A 13076-nucleotide genomic window follows, 5' to 3' on the forward strand; every position below is an offset into this window, starting at 1 on the left:
CCCCCACAGTGCTGCACACAAGCACAGCACCCAGGCCCTTGAAGAGACAGCTTGGAAACTGGGAACCGATGTGCTAAAGAAAAATGTCCTTCCCACAGCCCAGCCTATCCTCCTCCCTCCACCAGTGCTGCTGCTGGTGAGCTGCAGGATCACTGCTGGGCCAGGGCACCAGGAGCCGGCAAAGTGATAGTAGCCCACAGGATGGAGAGACCTGAGGTCCAGGGCAGGGCGTGCAGATGGAGCGTATAGCCTTGGGGAGGCTTCTGCTGTGATGCCATGGGTATCTCCCAGGACCTGGCCCTCCTGCCCATGGCTCTGCAGGCCTCCCTTTGCCTCCTGCCAGCTCAGGGAGCTACCTTTTGGTGGAGGTTGCTGTGGATGAGTGCTGATGGTGGCTGTGTGGCTCAGGAGGCAGCATTCCTGCCCTGCTCTCCTCCTGCCCACACCTCTTTGGCTTCCACCATTGCTGCCAGGCCCCCCAGGCAGGCTGCCCAGCCAGCTGGACCCCTCGTCCTTTCCACTCCCAGTTATCTTCCGGACGGTCATTCCTCTCCCTCTGGTGGCTGCATATCCTGAGATCAATGCTGAGTGCTCTCCTCCTCCTCCTTGCTGTACTGTCCCTTAGGACAGACCATTCAGCTTGCTCCTCCTCCTCCTTTTCCACTTCATTAATGAGTCTCTTTGCAGTAAGGAGTTGTGATAGCTGCCAGGGGACCTGGGAGGACTGTGGAGAGCAGTGGGAAGGCCACCAGCCCAACTCCCAGGGTTTGGGATGCTGGGTGCTGGGTTTGGGATGCTGCTGTGGTTGCCTTGGTGCTGGCTGAGCCCCCAGCACAAGGTGTGTGGGGCGGGAGGGACATGACAGACAGTGAGTGTTTTGCACTTGCTCCCCTGCAGTGGCAGGAGGTGGAGAATCAGTTTTGGGCAGCTCCTAGCTGCTCTGCTAGTTTTGCCCCTTTTCTGTCGTGTGTGGTGCTCCTTACCCTGTTGCAGGGCTTCTCCTTCAGGGATCTCAAGGGCAGAGGGTGGGCAGCCCCGGTGTGGCCTCCCAGCTCCATCCCCGCAGCAAAGCTCCACGTGGCCACTGAAGCTCCTGCAAAGGCTCATGAATCTCACAGGAGATCTCCACTGGCCCTGGTGGGCTTCAGATCCAGTGGGCGGTGTGTTGGCAGTGGATCTGGGTCCTGGGCAGCCTCCAGCCCCTCACCCAGCAGCTGGTTCCCCCGCTCAGCACGTGCAGTTGGCAGCAGAGGGGTCTGTGTGGCAGCTACACATGGTTCAGAGCCTTACTAATGAAAACTGGACTTTTCAAACACATTTTGTGGGCATTGCTTTAATTTCCCAGTGTCTCAACACTCTCCAAAACCTGAGAAACTGAGATGGCTTCTTCTCAGTGGGGAGGTAGGCTCCTGTTGTCGCTCTCTCACATATGCACACATGCACACATGCACACACACACACAGAGGCTCTTTCTCTTCCTTCCCACTTTCCTCCTCCAAAAGACTTCAAACACTTTATGAAAATGTTATTTTCTCCCAAACAGTTGCCTTTCTGTCTTGCTCTCCCTGAGCAGCCTGCTGGCTTTCCCTGGGCTCTGCTTCCAAAGTGCATGGTCGCAGCCACTCCGCATGTGCAATGTCAGCGATGTCCCTGCAGCAGACGCAGCTGAGCCTGCAGAAGGGGGAAGGTGCTTGTGTGGCTGTGCTGGGGCTGGCGGGCTGTCCCAGGGGCCTAACAGCAAACCTCCCTTTGCTTCTAGTGGGGCTCATCTGATCCCTCAAAGTTGCTCTAGATACAGTAAAGCAAAACCCTCCTGCGAGGTGGTGCTGTGAGGATACAGCTGCCCGCCTGTGCTCTCCAGGATGCCATAAAGGTCCTGTTCACCAGAAACGCGCTGGAAGATGCCCACAGCCCCATAGCTGCCTGCCTGCCTCTGGCAGCTGCCCTGCCTCCGGTAGCTGGGCTGCGGCACTGGGCAGGAGCCCTGCTCCCCCTGCATATGGCAGGCTCTGCTGTCTGAGTGTCCTGCAGGCATGGATGGACCTGGGGACAGGCTGGAGGTGGGCTGGAGTTGAAAAACCCTTTGTTGTCTTGTACGAAGGGGACTGACTCACTGCTCTCCTGTGCTGTCATAAGCAGATGGATGATTTAATCACCTAGCAACCAAAATAATGTCAGGTGAGGAGCGCTTTCTGATCTGTTCTCGGCCCACAGCCTCTCTGCCAGGCTGGTGGCAGGGGCCAGGCAACCCCCAGCCATTCCCCAGCCCTTGGGCTTCCCTGGGATAAGGCTGGCAGGGATCCCTCTCCTGCCAGCCCACCAGAACAGAGTGCAGGCCTGTGCTGTGCATCATGCCTGCCACCAGCAGCCCAACAGAAGTGGCTCCCAGAGCCATGGCTGAGGTGGGGTGCACAGGGCCATGCAAGGGGTGAGGGTCATGCAAGGAGTGGGATACTCCAAGGCCAGCTCCCAGGAAGGTCAAAGGGGCATCTCCAAACATCCACAGAGGGGCCAAGTCTCTAACACTGTTTGGGCCAGGTTGCTGACTGCCTGGAGCAGCCAGAGGTCCCATATGAGGTGAGGGAGGCTTGTGCCCGGGACCTCCAGAGCACAGTGAAGTTTCTGGGAAGTGAACCCAGAGGACTTTGGATGGGATCCACCAACCCCTTGGCACTCCCTCCTTTGTGTGCACCACTACAGTGCCAGCTCTGAGCACCCTTGGCTCCTGCCCCGTCTCCTTGCCTGGCACTCTCAAAGTGGGAGAATAACCCCAGCATCGGTGTGTTAATTCCAGTTCTTCTCCCATCACAGGCAGGGAGGTGTTTGTCTGCCCTGCCCGTGCTCATGGCATAGCCCTGATGCTATCAATCCTGTGCTGCCTGAGATAGCAATTTCCACCTGATGGCTCCAGCCACCCAGAAAGGCTCTTTGCATGGGGCTACTACACGCCTGCAGGATGGGTTCACTACAACCCACCCTGCAGGTGATGAGACCTCCTGGAGCAGGGTCTGAGCTGAGAAGGTTAGCAAGTGCTGGGCAGGCAGAGGGCTGCAGACGTGTGACGGCACTGTCAGTCTTGGGGTGTTCGTGCCGCCCACTTGGAGCTAGCTGGAGTCCCTTTGCTGCAGACCCCTTCATGGCTCCTGACATGGGTGCATGTGCGAGGTGGTGTGGTGAGGACATATCTGCCCAGGCCACAAGCTCCAGCACCCTTGTGGGATTGCACTGCTGGACTGCCCAGGGTGGGCTTCTTCCCCCGGAGTGCCTGATCTTATGCTCAGACCTTGGTGGCAGTGTGAGATCACTTGCAGCCCTCAGGGCAGCCCAGTATTAGTCAGTCCAAGGGCTGGAGGGTGGGATGGAGAGAGGCCACTGATCCATCAGAGACCGCCTCAGACCCATGCAACTGTCTTCCCTCCCCACCAAAAGCAAACATCGAGGCAGGTAGTGGTTGTACCAGGCAAGCCTTGCTGGGTGCAGAGGTGCGGGTGGTGGGGAGCTGCTGCTCCCCTCCTCCAGCTGATTAGGCTGAAGGACATGGACCCATCGCAGTACCTGGGCAAGGGGTGGGCTAGCGCCAGCGCTGCGGCTGCTCGGGACCAGAGGAGAGCTGCGTAAATAGGGCACCCCATCTCCCAGCTCCTCTTTGTGGGACAGAGCCGATATAATTAGACGATACGCCCTGTTCTGTGCAGTGTGCTGAGAAAGTCTTTGTGCTGCCGTGGCCCCAGGGAGCCTGGCAGCCCTACTTTGGTGGTACAGCTTGTCCCCACGAAGGTGAGCCACTTGCAGGCAATGAGCCCTGACTGGTTTGCTCCCTCCTTCCCTGTGCTGCTCCAAGAAGCACTGCCTGGTCTGCTTGCTAGATGACCATGTCTCCTCTCCTCTGCTGTGAGTTTTGGTGGCTTTGGTGGACCCTGCTGACCTACAAGAGAGGGGTCAGTGAGGTGATGCTGGCAGGAGCTGAGCACAGATCAGCACCTGGAACTCTGCACACCTGTGGGAAGAAGTGACCAAATCCAGTGCCTGCCACAGCAAGACAAGCTGCAGGACACAAGGCTGGCCTCTGTGAGCCAAAGCCCCACAGGCAAGTTAGGGGGTGGAGGGGTCCCCCCAAGTCAGGCTCTTAACCTCATTAGTGGACATCCCAAACTGCATCTGCACTGCCCCTGGAGAGCCTTGTCCCTCAAAACATCCATGAAACCATCTTGGGGTAGCTCCAGAAGTGCGGAGACTCCTGGTAGCACACATCGCCCTAGTCCTCCTGCTAACACGCAGCTCCCTGCTACTGCTGGTAGTGTGCCATTTTGGGGAGAAGAAAAGCCAGGGCCTGCTCTGGCTTGGTCTGGTTCACTTCTGCTCAGTGCCACAGCTCTTCTCTAAACACCCTGTGGTGTTCTCATGTTGGTTGATTAATGACCACAACCTAGGTGCTAAGCGGCCTGCTATTGATTTCTGCCCCAGGGTGTTCTGCACATCCCAGAGTTGATCCTCCTGGACTGATCCTGCCAAAGAAACTGAGCCATAGCTATTTGGGAAGTCCTGCTTGGTGGTTCTGATGTCAAGCTACCAAATCCTGCCACTTCTGCTCCTGCCAGCAGCCAGGAGTGTGTTTGGCATCCCCACTCCTCCAGCCACTTCCAGTTCCTGCACAGGGATGGGCTCAGACCAAGCACCCACCAGCTCCATCAGGGTCCCTCTGCCATGCTCCCATCCAGGTCTGGGGTGGATCTGTGGGTGCTCCCTGCAGAGTTTGCTCTGCGAGCATCCCTCATGGTAACTGCCAGTCTGCTGCAGAAACAATTGAGGTCTCTATGAACCAAGGCAAATTTCAGAGAAAGAGAAAAGAAATTTTAATTCCACAAATGCCTGTTTACACTGATGTACTGGTTTACACTGGAGATGTAAAGCTGCTTTAACCTCCCTTTCTCAGAGGGGTGTGAAGGGATATTTATGTACATCAGGCTCAGCACTTGGGTCTCCAGGCTGTTCTCCCCAGGAGTCAGGTCCAGTTTCCCACCTGAGGACAGACTGATTAACTCACTGGCTCAGAAGTGGCTGCTCAGCCTTGTCGCAGCACTGCTGCCTGCTCCTCTGCCCGCTCAGCCACGGCTCCTGGCTCACGCCGGCGGGAGCACTTGGGAGCTGTTGCTCTTTACCTCTCCAGATGTGGTACACAAGACTGTGCCTGTGCCTGCCCCAGACAGGGCTTCGTCCCCCTCCCACTGGAGGACACTTGCCTCAATTTGATGTCTTGGCTGGGAGAGAAGCAGTGCCATTGCCACCAGCTGTAGCAAGCAGTATGGACCAGGTGCCCCTGGCAGCCGTGTGTGTCACCTCCAAGCCAGGGATGACATAACCAGGAGGAGAAAAGAGGAGGGTGAAGGGCAGCTGCTTTGATATTTCCAACTCTTGGCAGGGAAGTGACCCCATGAGGGGGTGCATGGGACCGTGGGGCACATCAGGACCTTTTCCATGAGAAGAAGTCACAGCACATTGTGACCTTCAGGGAACTTGGTGCAAGGAGAAGCTCTGGCTCACCCTGGCTGCTGGCCCTGGGCAGTACCACGAGCAGCACAGTGCAGGCGAGTGCATCGGTGAGCTGGCCTGGGGGTGCAGGCAGGACCATCCTGCCTTGGTGCTGGCATAGGGATGTGTCTGAGCGTGGCTTGTAACAGCCTGTGGTGAGGTCCCAGTGTAGGAAGAGCTCTAGGAACCCCGAAGTTTTCCCTAGCCCCACCAACCTGTGACAGAGCTGCTGGCAACAGGGCGAGCAGAGCAGGGTGGGAGCAGGGCTGGGTGCTGCTGGTGGCTCCCATGGTATGTGGCATCTCCTGCCCTTGGCAATGCTGCAGGAGGATGGGGTGGGCTGAAGGGAGAGGCATTTTTGTTTGGAAAGCCAAAATGGTGGGAGACCAAGCCGTTGCTGTAGCTGGCGAGGACTCACCTCTGTGCTGAACCCAGCCCAGACACATTTGAATTTCCAGTGCCATTCCTGCTCTTTCCTCTCTCTGAAGATGGGATGGGATGGCTTTCTGGTCAGCTTGATGTTTTTGAGTACAGTGGCTCTGTTTGTCCTCTCCTCCAGGCAAGGAGGACCAGCCTGGGCAAAGCAATGCTGCTCAGGGAGCCCTGGTGTCCTCTGGCACCTGGACCTCAGCCAGCATTGCTCAGAAAGGGGAATTTCACAGGACTGACAAGGAGGAGGGAGGAGAAAGTCCAGACCTATGGATTTGAGGAGGTCATCCCAGATCTGAAGCAGGCTCTGACTCCTGTTTTCCCCAGTGATGGGAAAGACCAAGCCAGTAAATCAAACCCAGGCCACCCGCACTCGACTCCAAGAGTAACTGGAGGCATCAGAAGAATGAACCTCTGCTGGCAAAGCAGACAAGGGCCTACTGGAGGCTGGAGACCAGCTCCAGCATGACTCCTTCTGCAAGAGCCTGGCCAGCAGGCTGGCCTCTCTACTTGAGATGGGAGGAGGGGGAGGACAGGGAGACCCCAGAGGGCCCGGGTGCTCTACTGGACTGGGGCTTGTCATCATTTCCACGAGCTCTTTGTTCTGTGTGCACCATCTTCTCCCAGTGGAGAATAGACAATGCATATTTTTCCATTGAAACTCACAGTTTTTCTAACTTTTATCATAATGGGAACGTGAAATCTTGCCTCACCTAGAAGTATGTGCAGCTTGAGTAAGAGATCACTCCACATTTAATTGGCATGGTGCAGGGAGCTGCAATTTGGACAGTGGGTGCTTTTCTCCCAGCTGTTGTGCTGGCACCACTGTTAAATAGGTGTCTGCAAAAAACATGCTCAAATGTTGTAAAAATGTGGCTGAAAGTCCTATTCTCTCTCAGATCATATGTTTATGGGCATAAAGAGCTTTTATAGGTAGATTAACTTCATTAAAATTGAAAGCACTCATTAATACCACTGTAACTCAATCTAATAATACCTTAAGCTGACCGGGTTCATCTTTGTGATGAAGCTGCTCCTCTGTGGGTGCCTGTACCTGTCACTGAGGCTTCCCATCTCATCCCTCTGCCTTCACATCATGTTTGCATTTCTGTGTTGGATGATGCTGGATCAGGGTGGTGCCAGAAGGCTCACTCAGCACCAAGGGTCGGCAGGGAGCACCTGGGGCCACGCAGGGTGAGGGACGGTCCAGGGTGGGTCTTGCAGATGTCAAGGCCCAGCAGGGTCATACCGGGGGTGGAGGGCAGGAGTATCTCTGCCCTTGTGCACTGAGGATGTGGCTCATGCTTTCGAGCTCTGGCTCTTTGCTGTTTCTTCTATGCAAAGTCTTTGCACACAGCATGGAGCACTGCTGGAGGTAGCTGGGCTGCTTGGCTTTGTGCCCGTCAGTTGGGTTTTAGAAGGGGTGTGATGCTGGGGAATGGGGGTGAGCACTAGGATGACTTTTGGGAAGGCCAAAGCTGTAGAGCAGTTCCTGAGATGGTCCTAGACCCACCTCATCTCCTGTTTGATCTGGAGCAAGTTCTTCACCTAGGAGAGAGGAGCCTGGTCCTGTAATGAACTACATGGGAAACAGGGGCCCTGCTAGAGACAGCAAGGGTTCAGAAGGGGCTGAGGCCAGCTCTGCTGCTCCTCCTTTGCTGGGAGCAGCATCTTGTCTCTGGGCTCTGTCTGGAGGAGGTGTTCAGAGCAGCCTCCACACACTTGTCATGGGCATTACCCAAAACACACAGGCATGGGGCTGCTTCCACCATGGCCTGCTGGTGGCCGCGGGGCTGGGGCGATCCTCTTGGACGTATGGCCATGCCTGTCTGCACGCACAAGGACTGCATTGCCCGTGGCTGTTGGCGAGTCCCATCACAGCATGGAGGTGCCAGTCGGGGCTTTCCTCCTGGAGTCCATCCCCAGCCAGAGCCAGCTCCCTGCCACCAGCAGCCATGTGGGGAAGGAGACAAGTGGGAACCCCAAGAAGTGGCATGAGCTTTCTGGGGCGCTTGCTGTGCTGCTGCCTGCCGATGGCCAGTCCCCTGGTGTGACTTGCCAGTCATGGGAAGCAGGGTCCATGTCCCCCTGAGACAGTGCAGGTGGCCTCCAGCCCGGCGCCAGGCTGCCCTTCTCTGGCAGCGGCATGAAGATCTGATTTATCTCCCCTGCCTTCAGTTGGCCCCACTAAGCAGGTTTTAATTTTTTTAAATAAATATGAAGTAATGGCAGCAGGGCTAGGAGCCAAATGGCCTGGGGACAGGCTTGAGAGCCAGTCGAGCTCTGCAGAAGGGCAAGACTCACTGCAGGAGCTGTGCGAGCTGGAGATGGCATTGGGCAGAGCCTCCCAGGGTGAGAGGGAGCTGCTGGCAGTGGGGCCAGCAGGGTGGTCCTGGGCTTGCTGGTGTGGAGCAGATGCGGCTGCATGCTGCGGTGTGCTCACAGTGCCTTGCTGCCTTTAGAGCAATTTCTAAATGGCTGCTAAACATCACTGTCAGAAGCGCACTCATCTTCCCTTCCTAATTAGTGGATCAGACAGTAATTTGTAATCCTTTTGAACAGGAAGATCTTAGTGTCTAGCCCTGGAGCCTGGGCAGGACATGGGGAATGGCAGCACAGAGCAGAGCTTGCCCCAGCCAGCAAGGCATCCAGGCAGGGGTAAGGCAGAAGGGCTTCCTGCAGGGTCCTCAGTCTCTGCAAGAATTGCTCTCCCTTGTCTCTTTGGTCCAACGCACCTTTCTCTTCCTTCTCCAGAGTTTTGGCATTTTCATTTCTCTTTGTGGTATGAAATGTAAAATAATCAGCATGGCAGCCCCAGCAGCAGGCTGGCTTGCAAGTCAGCTCCTCCAAGGTGGTGGATGTGGCAGGGTGGCGTAGCTGGTGGGAGCTGGAGCCCTTTGCACTGCTGGCTAGCCAGCTGGGCACAGTCACACTGGAGTTGGCATGGGCTGGTGTCAGGGAAGCCCCCCAGGGCAAACCCGTCCCAGCGTGGGTCTGGTCTTTGGTGTGCTGGTAAGCGTTTGCATTTTAAAGGCTGAGGATAAAATGAGACCTGGGAGCAAAAGGGGAAACAAGCTAACAAGCTGAAAAACGATGCAAAGGAAGAGGGAATGAGGGTGGGAGGTGCACAGAGGGCAGTGAGCAGAGCAAGCAGGAGCAGACCCGGGTTAGATGGCAAGGGAGAGGAGGCCAGCATGGAGATGGGCTGGGCTGGACTGCTGGCCATCAAGAGCAGCAGTGAAGCAGGAGTTTAATGTGATGGCCGCAGCCTATCCCAAGTGTCAGCATCTCTGTGTGGCCCTCGGACAGACCAAGCCATGCTCTAGGGAGCAAGGCAGAGGTTGGGAATGGAGGTGGAGGTTCACAGAGAGATCACAGCAGCTTCCCTGCACACGCAAGTGTAGGGGAGGGGAGAGTGGTCGTGGTGTGGAGTAGGGCTGAGCCAGGATAAGGGCAGCAGGCAGACCTGCGGCACAGGGTGATGATGGGTGTTGAGGCTCATAGGGAGCTCTGGGATTATTAACAGCAGTGACAGGCAGAATCAGCGCTTTGGGCAGACTGAGGGGACCAAGGAGTAGTAGCGTGCTGGGAGAGGGTCATGCAGCCCTCACCACATTACGGATGGCACTGAGCAACTCCTTGCTGCTGGTGTCTTTAGCATCAATTAATCTGGGAAAAGCATATCTGTCCTGCATGCATTAACCTTTATAAATGGCTTAATATGAGGTGCAGCCGCAAAGCACAGGAAGGGTCGTGGGAGTGGCAGAGACACAGCTCATGTTGTCACCCCAGGCATGAAGAGCCCTGGCCCTGGGGGGCACAGCCTTGGGGGAGGCAGGTGCCTGTGAGGCAGGCCAGGGGGATGGAGCCGTCCCAGGTCGCAGAGCAGAGATCTTGATGGAAGGAAACAGCTGCAACCAGTGACTTCAAGGAACACCACTTTCCTACTCATTTCTACAGACTTTAGAAGAAAGTGTTTATAATAGCATTGGTGACTCACTGAGCGCGCTTTACTCACCAGTTAATGACTGAGCAGAGTTCTAGGGCTCTTAGCGATTCTGGCTTAGATAAACTCAACCTTTCTCCCAGATTCCCATTAATGGGGGAGAGTGGTCTGGGGCATTCAGAGAGGGCAGGTGAGCAGCATGGACAAGGAGGGCAACTTCTTACCCCAGTCCCAGCTCCCCACAGCTCCCCTGATGCTGAGGGTCTGCGTCAGAGCCAGAGGTAAAAGGAGAAAGCAAGCAATTTTGCAGGAAGGCTGGAGAAGACACACTCCATTTTTGATGCTCATTCTTGCAAACCCCACGCATCTGTACCCCGAAGCAGCTGCCTACACATTCATGAAGAGGGTGGTGAGAGCCACCCAGCTCCCAGAGGAGCAGGAGGAGGTGTCAGTGGGATGGAAGGGGCACTGTGGCTGGAGCAGGGAGCTGGGGAGCCTCAGGAGCTGCACTTACTGTGGTCCCTGGTCTTACATAAAGTTATGAGTCAGCAGGGGACAGCCTGCTTTGGGGATGAACAAGAGGTTCCTGGAAGACAAGCTTAAAGCCAGGCCTGGCTACGAGTGGCTTGCAAGGAACAAAGCACAGGAACAGATCACCATGCAGTGCAAGACCTTTGTGCACCATCAGAGCCTGGATCCAGAGGACAGGCTCTGGCTTTCTGGGCGAGAGTGTGTCCCACCAATGTGCCCAAGCTCACTGCCCTGGTCATGCCCCAAGTGAAACATGCTGTTTGGTACGTGCTGGCTGTGGGAGGTCCCAGCCCAGTCACAGCTGGGGCTGCTGACAATGGGTCGACAGAGTGTGCAGGAGCCCATCTGCTGACTCCTGGCCCTCTTGCTGCAGGTGAGCTTCCCCCGGCTCTCTCCTCGGCCCACTACGCTGTGCTACCCAAGCAGTGAATCATGAAGCCAGGGTGAGCAAGTGCTTGCAGGTAATCACGAGAAGCCTGTCATCACTGTTGCGGGCTTCGCCCTCCAACCTGCCATGCTTGTCACGCTCGCCAGGGAGGTTTTGTGGCCCCAGGCACTCGCTGGCTCGTTTAGGCAAACCAGACGCCAACCAGGTCCTCCCCACCTGGAGTGGCTTTGGATCAAGCCACTCCGCATGAAGTGGTAGCATTGACACCGGCATTGGCACTCGTTTAGATAAAACACAGGATCAGTGGGATCAAAAGTTGTTCCCTCTGTGTACCAGCAGCACACAGAGGTCTGGCTCATGCATGGGGACACTGGGATGGCTGTAAAGGCTCCTCACCTCTGCCAGGCACATGCCAGGCTGGTTGTGAAGCCATTGCAGAAGCAGGATGTGAAGATGAAAATGAAAACGATGCTCAGGTCTGTGGGGTGGGGAGGGGTCTTGCAGAAAAGGAAGTTGAGCTTTGCCTGCTTTACCATTCATGCTGCGTGCACCTCTGGAGGTTGCTGGCATTCCTTGGCCGAGGTGGCATGCATGCCCAGGGCCTTCACCAGCAGGCAGGCAGGCCCCCCGCACCACTCTGTTCAGCCTGCTGTGTTCAGACCATGCCTTGTCTGCAATTAAATGTGTCCCTGCTGGCACTGAGACCAAGAGTCAAGGAAAGACCCCTGTGCCCGAGAATAGACTTTCTTGTACTCGTCCATCTTGTTTGGATGCTGGCTGCATCTGAACTGCCTCCTGGGATGGTTTCTGCCTGTGCTGGTCCCAAACCATGCCCTGAACCCAGCTGAGGACTGTGCCAGGACTGGAAGGGTCAGGGCTTGGTCCTTGGTGGTGGGGAGGTTTCCTCGGGGCTGGGGCTGGAGGCCAGACCCAGGGCTGCCCAGGGCAGAGGTAGCCAGAGGGGGTGATGCCTCCCATGCTTGCAGTGCAGGGAAGGGGCTCATCCTCTGTCCTAACCAGGCATGTCCCAGTTCATGTGGACCACAGAAACCCCTCCTTGGTCAGAGGGACTGTAAAGAGCGAACAGTGGGAGTTTTCTCCAGGCTTCACAGGCTCCTGTAAGCCTGGAGCAGGGGCCTAAGCAGCACCTGGAGAGTGCACATGGTGTGCCTGGAGAGCAGGGCTCAGTGGGGCAGCCCTGGCACCTGCACTGCTGGTGGATGAGGCGTTCCTGCAAATCCATCTTCCAAACTGCTTTCGACAAAACCATGGGTTTTGAGCTACTATTTTTGCTGTAACGAAGTAGTTCACGGCTGCCCCATATTCTTGCTGGGCTGTGAGGTATCATCTCCTCTGGGCACAGAGACCTGCCAGGGCTGGCCCCAGTGCTCAGTGGGTCAGGGGGACATGCAGGACCCCTGGTATCAGCAGGGCCCTGTATGTCCCCGGTGCAGCCCTGGCCCTGAACATTTAGGGGTCCTAGGCCCCCAGGGAGGGCAGGCTGCCTGGAGGCAGCTTTGTGTGTGTGTGATGGATGGGCAGAATTCATTTTAAGATTTTTTTTTTTTCCTAGCTTTTCCTTTTTCTCCCTAAATTACCAAATCTGGAACAGAGAGCTGGCTGTTTGCATTTGTCACACATACACGCGATGTTACATCTATACATTATCTTGACATCAAAGGGAAAGTGTGACGTTTCTCTGGCTGTGCAGGCAAGAAAGGACACTGCCTGCTTTTGGGAGAGAAGAGGTTATTATCAAAGGGTTACAGACAGCTCCTGGAAAGGAGAATGAGAAATAAGGACGGAGAGCACAGAACTGGGAGTGACAGCGAGGTGCTGCAAAAGCAAATCTTCTCCTGGTCTTTTCATCTTCCCTCTTTATTAAAGCAGGGCAAGAGCAAGCCTCTCACGGCATGGACTTAGTTATTATTTTAAGGAAAAAGAATCTGCAGATGTGATAGCTGGAGGGAGTTGGGGAATTTTGTTTGGGGAGGAGACTGAAGGAAACCTATCCGCATACAAAGCTTTACTGCAGTGAGGCTCAAGGTTAAGCCAAAACAGCCACCTTACCCAAATGGGTGGGTGCTGAGCTCCTCGGTGCGGGGATGCTCGTGCCACTGCCTCAAGCTCCCTGAGGCGTTCAGCACCTCACCCCCGAGGAGCCCAAGCACGCGAGCATTTGGAGGAGGCATTTCCCAAAGTGCCACGTGAGCTTGGAAAGCTGCTGAGCCTTTGGCACCCAGGTCAAAACAA

This window comes from Haliaeetus albicilla, chromosome 2 (assembly GCF_947461875.1).
Source record: "Haliaeetus albicilla chromosome 2, bHalAlb1.1, whole genome shotgun sequence".
Taxonomy (NCBI): Eukaryota; Metazoa; Chordata; class Aves; order Accipitriformes; family Accipitridae; genus Haliaeetus; species Haliaeetus albicilla.